We start from the raw sequence: 12621 nt of genomic DNA on the forward strand, positions 1-12621 counted from the left end.
GAAGAAATTATAAAAGATGATATAATTTTGCGTTTTGATTCAAAGATAATGAGAAAGTAGTGCAGAATGCGATTTTTGAATAAAATAAAGAGGAACAAGAGCTCGATAAAAAAATCTGAAAAAAACACGAGTGCTAATCGGAGCGATAGAAGAATTAGAGAGAAAGCTCGATGGAGAAAAATGTCAGAAAAAATAGAAGATAATGCAAGAGAAGTGAGAGTGATACCCCAAAAATGTGTAAAGCGGAAAATCTCCCACAGATTGTGGTTTCAGGAAGGGTAGATTTCAAGGACAGACATTAAGATATTGGTTGAGAAAACCTAACAAAAAGAAAAAAAGGATTGGCTGCCAATGCTTGAGACCTATTCAAAGAAATGAGAAATGCGAAAACGAGGGAACAGATGCAAAACACATGCAAGAACCGGTAGAAGAAGACAATGGAAAGAGCACCGTTCGAAATAAGTCGATTTCAATCACTATACAAAAACCGTAAAGAAACGTGGGTAGAAGGCTCGAAAGCACAAATCCACCATCCATAGCACGTACAAATTTATAAAAATTTTAAATATGAATTTAAAAGTGGTATTTGGAAACTTACAAATTTTATACCGTACAACATATTTCTTATCGTATGTAATATATTCTCATATAATGTTTCCTGTATTGTTATATTAATATGAGACGAAAAATGTAATTTCAGAATTTCTCTGTCATTTTCAATTTTTGTGCAACAGCTATGATGTTTTGAAATATGCGTATACGTATGAAAAATTTTCGTAAAATTAGTATTTATTTAAAACTTACACGTTTATATTGAGTAAGCTAAATCACTAAACACTCTTGTTGTGACACAATTGACATAATTCTTCAAATACAAACGATCAGTCAAGTTAATTCGTATACACATGTCTGCGCACGTGCTCCTACCTCAGTTTACGAGATTATTGGATATTCGAGACTCTAGTTTTCCCGCAAAAGCAAAATATAAGAGAAAATTACGTACAATTAGATTTTAAATAATACCGAAGAATGAAGCTAACGAAGTGTCATTGGAAAAACTTGCGTAATGGAAAAACAATAAAAATAATAAAATTCGGCATAAAAGATAGTATAACTCTATAGTTTATACAACACATTTGCATTATCGGATATCTAAAATAATCGCGGTAAAATAATGTTTGCAACGCCTCTGTAATTTCTACGTGCTTCTGTACGGAGGAGAGAGGGAGAGAGATTCCTCGATCGCTGGACTGAATCGCACATTTGCGGGTGCCGGTCGCTCGCGCAATCGCAAGTGACCGTGAAGAGGCACGACACTGTAAAATAAGGCCGCGGCGTCCACTCGTCTTTCTACTCGCAGTACCGCAAAGAAACGGTGACCCGCGTCCATCCGCGGCGCGCGTGCATTCCACCTTGTTAGTTTGGACCTCCTCCGACGTCGCTCCGGTTTCTTTTTCCACGTGCCGATTCACTTCGAAATGCTTGAAAATTCATCCTGGTCCCGCGCGCCACAGACTCGCCGGCATTGTTGCGCGACCGCGCGGTTAACGTACGCGGTCAATTATACTGATACGGTATACATACATGTTTATGTACACGTGTTGTACAGATTTCGATCGTTGGACGATGCCCGAGCGGGCTTGATTTCGCGGGACCGTGACCGTCTGTGTTCTTGCCAATTAATCGTACGAGAGTGATAAGATGACTTTAATCATTTGTCTTTCCTGTAGGCTCAATCGGAGAGATTCGGTTAATTATTAAGCATTCTTCTACCTAATTAGAAAATACGAAGAATGCGTTTTATGCTGCAATCGTAGTCGCCAATAAACACGATGAATTAGAATTGATCTTTTAAATTTAATGTAGCTGATATTGAAATGAAATAATATTTTGCATTTGTATAAAAGGAAAAAATAAAAATTTAACTCTCAATGAAAGAAATTAATGAAATTTAATTTCAGTATACAAGTTATTGCTTCATAATAATTTTTTTATTATTATAATCAAATAATTTAAATAAATATAAAAACGTGGACAGAAATTTAATAAGAGTCCTAAAATATTTCCGCGCGACAACGCAAAACAATAAAAAGACAGAGCTTTATTCGATATACAAGTTTTATATAAATATATATATATATAATACGAATGTGCTGTGTCACGAAAACCAAATAATAACTAAATAAATAAAAATAGACAGATAATTCTTATTATCTCTCGTCACTTGATGAATCGTCGGGGCTTCGACATTTAATTAAAAAAAAAGAGACCTTTTGTTCGAAGAATATTTCACTTTACAATATATGTCTGTGCATGAGAATGGAATTGGAAATGAATGGACTCTTACGGGGACGACGTTTCGTCCAAACGTCACGCGTACACAATTATTTTGGATTCGAAGGCAAAATGAGACGACGGTCTCACACGGCGGCGCCGAGAAGCCGAGCTCGGGGGTCAAACTTGCTCGGTGCGAAAGGTCGCCGCGACCGTTGCACGCGTGATCTGCCGATGGGGAAAGAGAGAGAGAGAGAGAGAGAGAAAGATCTAGGAGCGGCGGCGTTCCGGATTCTGTCGAACAGATCGACGACACGATCGTCCGTGTCGCGCGCCTTCCTCGAATATCGGAGCCGAGATATACAACGGACCGGTCGGATGCGGGTGGAAGAGAAGATCCACCAGCAACACAGACCAGACTCCGGCCGTAAATTATTCTCGGCGGTAGATACGCGCACACGCAAATATATATATATATATATATATGCGCGTGTGCGCGCGCGCGTTCGGTAGGCCGTATAGAAATACTTATTCTAATCATAGGAAATTCCTTGAACAAAGTGTGCGCCGAGACGCTGACAAGGGAGGCGAGACGGTGATTTTGTATGGACGAGGAAATAGAGATGAACGGGGGCGACAGGGAAGGATGCTGCATCCCTCCCAGAAATTTCAGCGAGGAGTCAAGACTGTCGACGACGACGACGACGACGGGGCTATAAATACCAACCCCTCTGGCCTCTCCTTGTAGCTTCTTTCTTTCTCTTTCTCTCTCTCTCTCTCTCAATCTTGCACATAAAAGATAGAAAGAGGAAGAGAGAGAGAGAATTGTTCTCTTCTCGATCTTGTGTGTTTCCATCTTACTCCATCTTACTCAATGTTTCTCTCCGTCTTCTCTCTCCCTTCGTTCTCTTACTCGCATGTATGAGGCATCGTTCCTCGACAGCATTGCGTTTTCCTCTCTCTCTCTCTCTCTCTTTCATCTTCGTCCTCCTTACCTCCGTATGGCTCATGCTCGTACGCCTCTACTCTACAATATGTATTTAAAATAGCTGCATGCTGCAAAATAACTGAAATAGCCGTGAAGGGTCGATGATCCCTGCGACTCCTACTTCCTGGAAGAGGCGCATCTTTACGGATTTTCGACGAGCGAGGGCCAACAACGGGCTGTCGTCAACGCGCGCGCGCTCGCCTTCGTCGAAACGTTATTTGTCGCCCGTTCCACCTCGAGCTTGCGGCACACCGACTTGACCCGACACTCGATATCGAGGTCGAACGTCCTCATTGTCGTAGCGTAATGTACACGAGATCACGCCGCTGTTGCTCGATTCGAATCAAGTATTTCGAGATATATATATATATATCAAATTAGTCATGAAGCCACAATCAAATAATAGACGCGAAATTACTATCGTAAAAAGGATACGCGCACGAATTATAATTCATAGAAATGGTTTTAGGTGAATTTCTAATTTCTCTGCCATCTCTTTCAAATTTATTTTAATAGATACAAGAGAAACCGCATATTTTGAAAAATAATCCTCCGCGGAAGATGAGAAATTTTCTGTTGGAAATATTGTGAGCTTATATTGATAAAAAAAATTGTGTTGTTTACACGTCAGACTCATTGAGAAGAAAATCCCTCGTTATTGAATAATAAAATCGATTAGCGCATTCCGAGTAAGACGTAGAATTTTCATAGGGCAGGGATGATGACCTTTATGTCCGAGCGCACCTGAGAGAGGAGGAATTCGCGCAGCGCTCGTCGCGCGCCATGGCTCGCGAGATTTGTTGCAGCACTCGCAGCAGCAGCATGCGACTACCGCCGCTGGCACAGCCTTGACATTGGTCACGTTGCATTTGCTTCGCGGAAGGTTCCCGAGATTCACGCGCGCGCGCGCGAGAGAGAGTTCGCCTCGGCGTTTATTACGAACATCGGACTGTTTGTCGCGATACAACGGCGTCCTTGTTTTCGGCTCTTTGTCACTCGCGATAAAATAATTCGGAAAACGAGTCGTGAGATGGGCGATCGCGAAAGACGATAATCCAGAAACGTTTCGAAACGCTCGTCTCGAATTTACGACGCGTCACATATCGTTCCCTTTGTCATTTACCACCCCCTTTCTCTATCCTCGTATTTAAATGCGTATGAAAATATATTTATTATACGAAAATATACCCATCCTGTAAACACAAAGTGTCTTTCATACTATCACTGACGTCAATGGCGTTCTGGCTTAATTGCTTCGTGAATCTGATCAGTCGGAATCTAAAATTGAACTCGGCGATTACATCGATTATGTAATAGATTGTTCTGTTTAGATATTATATCGATTTTATATATTTCTCTCCTTTATATGCATTTGCTGCAAATAAAATTGACACACGTGTGTGCGTTTCGAAATACTCGATTTTGTTGACAATTTTTTTTTAAACGAAATGTCGAATTTATTTTCGACTAAAGTGAGACAATTTTAGTCTGCGTTTCAAACGAAAAGTTCCTTAATTATCTCAAACTTGTTGAATATAAAAAAAACCTGTGCACAAAAATCTTTTCGTCAACATTTTTTTCTCGAACGACTGCATGATTTCTTATTTATCACAATAAGAAATTTCAGTTCGCTGGATAGAAATTAATAATTGACCCGTAGTCAATAATTTGTTTGACATTTGACAATTGGAACGCTATCATCTCACATCAACAGAGCGGTACGAATATTTTTTTAATAATAAAGATTTGTATTCTTCGCCAGAGAGAATTTCAAAAATAATAAAGAAATTACTGATTAGTTCGACCATACTAGCTCTTATTAATAATTCGTCTTTATTAGATACAAAGTACACTACGTTTCGACCTTAAATTTAGGTCCTTTTCAAGTGCAAAAATTATAAAAAATCAATAGTTAGCGACGCAAAGCTAAAACTAAATACGAGTCAATTCGTGCAAGGAGAGACAACATATTTTTCGTCAAAGCCCACAAACATATTTCTTATATAGAACTTCCTTCTCTCTCTCTCAGGATGAGATCTCTCATCCGTGTTCATACGAATCAATCTCGCGCTGACGTAATGTCCCCTCAGCCACAGTTTTCGTCCTCCATCGTCGCCCTCGCTAAGCTAAAGAAAAAAGTCACCCTCGTAAAATCGATCCGAGGGTGTCTCTCTCCATCGGAGAGACACCGAACGTTGACGACTCGTCGTCGCCGTCGTCGAATTGACGGGGGCGCGAACAGAGTCGCGCATTGTGCCGGACTCGAGTGCTCCGGGAATGGTTGAGCGATAATAATAACAGTACAAATTTTTGGAATAGTTTATACCGCGCGCGCGCGCGATGAGGGAGGGTCCGGTGAAGAAGGAAGAGGCGGCGGAAGGAGAGCACAGGCAGCAAGAGGGCAGACGAAGAAAGAGAGAAGAGGAAGAGAAAAAGAAGGAGGAGAAGGAGAGAAAGGAGCGAAACGAGACGGGACGATACGAAGAAGAAGAAGCGCTCCTCTGTGCTCTTGTGCACGAACGGTCGATGAGAATGTTCGGTGGGGGCGGACGAGAAGAGGAGAGGGTGAGGTCGAGAGAAGCCGATAAAGAAGGGAGAGGGCGAAAGGAGGGCGGGAGGGAGGCAAAACGAGAAGGCGGAGGGCAAAGCCGGTGAGAAGCGCAAAGGGGGAGCCAAGTGAAGCCAAGTGAAGTGAAGTGGGGCCGGCGCGGGACGGGTGGCATTGACCCCGTATAGTAAGTAAGGTAATGTGAACAGCTAGCGCTCTCTCTATCCCTCCCTCTTCCAGTCTTTCGCTCCTTCCTCCTCTCTATTCGCGGCCAAAGGGTTCCCATCGGGATATTGTTCGCCTCGTGGGTACAGGAGGGTGACCTCAGGGTGGACAGCGACCTCGAGAACGTTTATCGACCGGCTGCGAAAGGTAGGCGTTCGGTTGGTAGGAATCGATATCGATATCGATATTATGTGTATCCTCTCTGCGTACCAGCGGGATCGATTCAATTTTCGCGACACGCGAATTCGATTCGATCCCGGGAGATGAGCAAGCGGGTGACCTTGGACGTCGGTGAGCAAACGTTCGTTCCGTTGTTCCTTCTTCTGCCGCTCTTCGCGACGGCGAAGCGGTTCTCACAGGATATCGCTCATTCCGCAGCCAGACCGGAAAAGTTGACCTCCGCGTGCAGCGTTTTCGCTTAGCGAGCCTCGGTATCGAAAATCGCTCGTGCGATCTCTATTCTCTTTGGAAATATCGTATCGCGGCGTATGATTCTTGTATAAGCAAAGTATTACGATAGGTAAAGTTGCAATGATGGTATGGAAATATTCTTATACGTTAATTTAGCGATGGAATTTTCACGGGATATATATGTCGATTGCATATACATCGTGTGACTTTCGATATTATCGTTTGACATTTATATAAATATATGTGTAATGTATATGCAGAATTAATATTCAATATACCTTGCGCGAGAATATAAAGCGTCTTTATGTAAAATTCTTTGTACTTTGTACAACATTTCACGGATTTATTTATGCAGATTTTATTTTACTTGATAATTTCAAAATAATTTACGCTGCTCTTGTGATTAAATTATTAAATCGTTATTAAATTTCTAGGTAAAATAAAAATCTGTCAAAGTTTCTCGAACACTCGTCACTTTGTGCTTTAATAAGAAACGCGATTCACCGTGTAAGATCTTCCTTGATCGCAAAGAATCTCCGGAAGGACATCGAACGACCTCGGAAAATATCGGGATACCGTTCGATGACCTTCGACCGAACGGCGATCCAATAAATCCTTCGGCATCCGGCAAGTCGATCTCGATGATGTGATTGTTTCAACTTATAGTAAAATTGCTCGCCGATGTGCAAACATATAGTTGAAGCTCGACACATAAAAAAAGTTCGAGAAATCAATATTCCGAAAATTAAAATATCGGAGCAACATATCATTTTTCAGTGATACGCATCACTGAAAAAAAAAAAAAAATATAAAAATTCTTTTTTTTTAAATCAAAAATAAAGCGCAATTCCGATTGATTTTACGAACGGTTCTTGACAAGAATAACTCTCGTTCGTATATAAATAATTATTCATATAATAATGGCAGTAATGGTAGATATAAATCCAACAGAGAGATCAGAGATTGCTACGACATGCTTGTTGCTGTTTATAACGTATCAGCGATCGTTTGATCTTTGTTCAACCTCGAACTTTCCATCCGTGGGACTACGTTTTCGCGAGTGACACTCTCGCGAATGCAACTCTCGACGGAAGTTTCCCACGGGCCTATCTCGCTTGCGAAGGAAACGCCACGTGACCGACGTAACTTTACAACCGCTACACTTAATCTACGCTCGTCCCAAATTATTAACAATGTCATGCGAACGTAGTGCGTCATCCGGAACACCTGTACAAGCTAATTCGAAGCGCCAACATGTCACGCGACGCTTCGAAATCAATAGTGTAACATCAATTATCTGTATTAAAATCCTATTACGCCTGGTTAAATAATCGTCGAATAGCCTTCCTAACTCTATTATTCTGCAACAGTACAAAATTCGACCATCAAATTATCTCTTAGTCGAGTTAACGAATTAATGTCATGTATATATGAGAAAATTAGCAGACTGTTTTTTTTTTTTTTTTTTTTTTTTTTTTAATAAAATAATACTTTTTTAGAAAAATTATTACACGATGGAAAATAATAAAAATTCGAGACGCCCGGGGAGAATCTTGACGTTCTGATTCTTCTTAAAAAAATGAGAGGGGGGAATTCACACATCCGATTTAATATTCACACGTCCCCGTGTAATCAGCTGATTTTGCAAGTGGTATAAGGTTTTACAATTTCGAAGACAATATAAATGTCAAGGTGAGATATGACGCAGCTCGGAGTTGACGGGCGCATCAATTTTAACGAGAAATTTTCCAAGCCGGACTTATCGCGTACCGTTCTTAAACGACTGTGCGCAATAAAACGAAGACCTCGGAGAAGATATACCGGCAACGGGACCGAGAACGCATCGAGACATGCAACGTTACCGTCATCGTCATCCTTCTCCGAGTCGTACTCTCAATTCGGCATTAAACGCAGACCGCGAGAGATATAAGAGGAACGAGGACGAATAGATCCCTGTAACCGCGGGAGACGCGAACGCGTTCCCGTACAAATACGCGACCGGCATACTTATATCGCTGGTATATATACGCACATACGTACGTATGTAAGCGCGCGTTCTCTTACGAGCGAATGATGCATGCGTCACGTGCACACCAGGAAGAATCTCGCGCTGGACCGCGGCTATTTCAACTACTCGCTCCCTAGCCGACGAGACCTACGACGTGATGTACGTGTGGACACCCGGTACCTCTTGCCAACGGGATGTTTTAGAGGGTAAACAAAATCGAGGAACTTGTGATGCGAGAGAATCACGTAGTTCCATTAACTCGTTAAGAAACCATCCGTACCTTTAAATTATCCTTATACTAACTGTACCCCGACTCTTGTCTTAATACTGGAATATCATTGTCTCGGGACAATAGTTCACCAGCTTCTTTCTGCGTTAGAAATATGGTTGGAAATTTGCTTGAGAAAAATTAGTGAAATACAGACTTCATCTCTTAATTAGATTATGGAATATAACGTTACTTTTTCAGTGACTTATTCGCGATCAATCTTTCGCTATCTTGTTTTCTTATCTTTCTCGGATCATTTTTGAATCTTGAAACTTTGAGATATCTCAGTTCAGTAAAAACATCAACTCATGAACAAAAAAAGTTAGCTCAGGGAGAGTAAGAGAGTTCTATTTCTGTATGTAATTCGCGATTAATCAAATACGATTTCCACCAAATGGACTTTTAATAGCCGCGAGTTGTTTTTTTTTTCCTTTTTCATGGAGGATAACAAACTCGTGCCTCGAAGCAAAGTTCCGGTATGCAACCGGAGCGGATAAAGCCCAGCGGCGATGCAGGCTCTAATGCGGGCTCGACAACGTGTAACGCGTTGCTCGAAATCAGCCGCGTCCGCGACGAGACGCGCCGGCGTTTTCGAAGTTCGAAACCTCGCGCGTCACCTCGCGTCGAGCCGGGCCGGACTTTCACTTTGTTCTTTCTGGAAGTGCGCCGCCGTATCCGATTGTTCGGATTTCAATAACCCCGCGCTCACAAACGCGGCGGCTTGGCCGAAACGGTACACAGCCGGGATATACACACGCGCGCGCGCTCGCTCGCTCGAGAGTCGCGCGAAATGATGTAACCGCGTTCCACGCTCCGGCGTAGCTCGAGACAGGGGTGGTCAACGAGCCCCGAGTGATCGGCCGGATCTCTTATTGTTAGCGACGCTTTTAATCGATCTACCTACGCACTTGTCATCGCGCGATTATATATCCTTTGCAATATCTTTCTCGTTATTTCTCAATTATTTCTGATTTATTTCAATATTTCGCTGCACAGAAAAAAAACTGTAGCTGTAAATTTTAGCTGTCTCTATATTACAGATAAAAAATTTAATTATCGTGCCTTTAAAATTTTCATCACTAAAATTTAGTTGTGGAGGCTAATTTTTTTTCCGTGTGAGATATGCTGAATAATATTTTTAAATTTCAGTAAAAAGTAATAAACTATTCAATGTCATTAAATAAACATTAATATTATTTATATGGTTAAGAATAATAAAAATTTTCTACGTATTTTACGAAACATATTACACAGAGAAAATTTTCTCTTGGAATTAATTACCCTAAAATCAATTAAGGAAACTCTTATAAAACTCTTGCAATACCATTTTTTCCCATACGATTATCATGATTTTCAGACTAAATTTCAAGAGAAAATTCTCTCCGTGTACGTATCTATATATTCGCAATAAAAATATTCCACACACTATTACGTGAATCAATTATTAAATCGCTAGCATTATACAATCCTCGTCGTATATACAACAGTCGCGATGATTATTAGCCGCGCTTATCTAAGACAGGCGAGAAAAAGAAAGAGGGAGATGTCGCGTGTCGCGAAGCTGCGAAGGCGAGACGACGCATATCATATCTCGCGCCTTCCGTTCGTCGTAACGTTACAAACGACGCAGTAAGAGCATGGCGTAACGGGGAGAGAAGGCGCAAGACGAACGAAATATATCATTGGCAACTTTCTCGGTTCAGAACGAACCGTAATGCGCCGAATAGTCGTCGTCGTCATATCCGTCGAGTTACGACGATCGCGATAGCGTCGATGATAACTGATAACGTTATCCGTCAATATAGCATATATGCTGCATACCTTACGGAAAATCGAGACATCCGGCAAGGACGGCGAGTTCGACTTATGTGAGAAATTTAAAGAACGGCCGCGCATATACACGTGCAATGTGCGTTGCAGATGACATGTGTGGGGGAAGGCAGTGCATACGCATATACCTTTATCGGCTAGTGCAACCTTGACGATCGAGAGTGACGATATCTGCGCCGCGGATAATCCTGCTTTGCTCCTCTCCTCTCGTCTCCTTAATTCCCGCGTGTCCTTAAAACGCGACCTTTTTTCCATAAGAAACTTGATCGACGCACGTGCGCGCACGCGTATGTATGTGTACATGTACACGAAGAGAAGGGCGCCCACGCGTGTTACTCGCGTTGGATCGATTTCACAATTATTCGAAACGGAGAGACACTTGCGCGTGCGTTATATATTCCGCGTAATAATAATAGAATCTCTAAATTACTCTACACCGCCGATATTAATGCCATTAATATCCAATTGGCAATTAAATAATTAACTAAATGTCAACGAGACGCGTTATACACTCTTTGTCTCCCAAGTTATCGAATGTGACATATAACAGCTGATCGCCGTTATATTATTTAATCTCCTCAATCGCAGTATCGCTAATTCATTTATTATCGTCATTTGCGTTTGCGCTGTCAAAAAAAAAAATATATATATATAAGGTGTTTTTAAATTTTTTCTAGATTTTTTCACAGATATGAAATTCTCGATCCGTGAAAAAGTTTTCGAAAGCTACATTTTTCGATTTTTCATTCATCTTTAAAGGGGCTTTAACTCGGAGGGAAAGCATTTTTGGGCCCATGTTTATATAAGAGCTTTTTAACTCCTAGATTACACTCTCAAAATCTCTGACTGTTTTAGAAACACCCTGTATATACATTGTATATACATATGTATGAATGCGTTACATGACTCGAGAAGCTGCGGGAAGAAGATTCGGATACATCACGCGCGACAAAAAGGTATAGGTATGTATCAGCAGCCGTGGTCTGCTCGCACAGCCGGAGAAAACGTTGTCACGTGGCATCGCGTTTCGACCTGGGTTCTCCCCCCTTTATTCCGGAGAGGAGCCTGTGAGACTCGTTGAGGTCGAGGAATTTAATAACGGACGAGGTCGAGTTGCGCGCCAGCGCGCACACACCTCGGGAACGAGGGAGCCAGCGCTTCGAGTGTTGGTGACCGGCCGGAGGTTGCGCTCATTCATAGGAATTTTACAGGTTGTCAGGCAGGTTTGACCGGCCTTTGTCATGGGAGCAACGCGGAGGAGAGCCATCCGGCAGAGATATCCGTCTCTTCTCTCCGACTTTGGTGCGCGCGGCGACCGAATCACGGAATGAATTTAGACGTCGCGCGCATACATGCATATATATATATATATATATATATATATATGTATACCTAGCTATCTACCTGTGTGGTAGGTAGACCTCTGGTGCGACCTATGCGAGTTTCACCTCGCCGTTATTACGCCGATGTCGATCGATTCGCGACCGATCGGAGATTTTAACGTCACCTTTGTTGTGACATGCGAGAGTAGAGCGAAGCGCTAGCACTTGTGAAAGAGAGAGAGAAGAGAAGGGAAAGAAAGACACGGCCGACCACGAGGATCAAGCAAATCAAATAAGATAATCGCGCTCGGGCTTCGCGATGAAAATGGTATTATATCGAGAGATACGTTTTTTTTATATTAAATACAAAAATCTACTTCAATATAAAATGATAATAATATACAGAGAGAATTTACCCTGAAAATCGACGAGTTTCTCTGATTATAATATTTACCGTAATAAAAATATGTTCGATTAATTTTACTATGTGTACATATTAATATTTTTTATTGTAATAAATATTAATCAGAGAAACCCTTATAAAATTCTTCCAATACCATATTGTCTTACGGTTACCATGATTTTCAGGGTAAATTCTAATTGTAAGAGAAAATTCTCTTCGTGTATAGATATATTTATATAATATACATATATGTATATAGAATAGTATGCGTATATAGAAACAAATGTTTTTTTACTGAAAATACAAAATGTCGAGACTTCGTATATCGATACCGATTCGATGCA

The sequence above is a fragment of the Nylanderia fulva genome, unplaced genomic scaffold (assembly GCF_048542155.1).
Source record: "Nylanderia fulva isolate GAGA-0341 unplaced genomic scaffold, ASM4854215v1 Scaffold30, whole genome shotgun sequence".
NCBI lineage: Eukaryota > Metazoa > Arthropoda > Insecta > Hymenoptera > Formicidae > Nylanderia > Nylanderia fulva.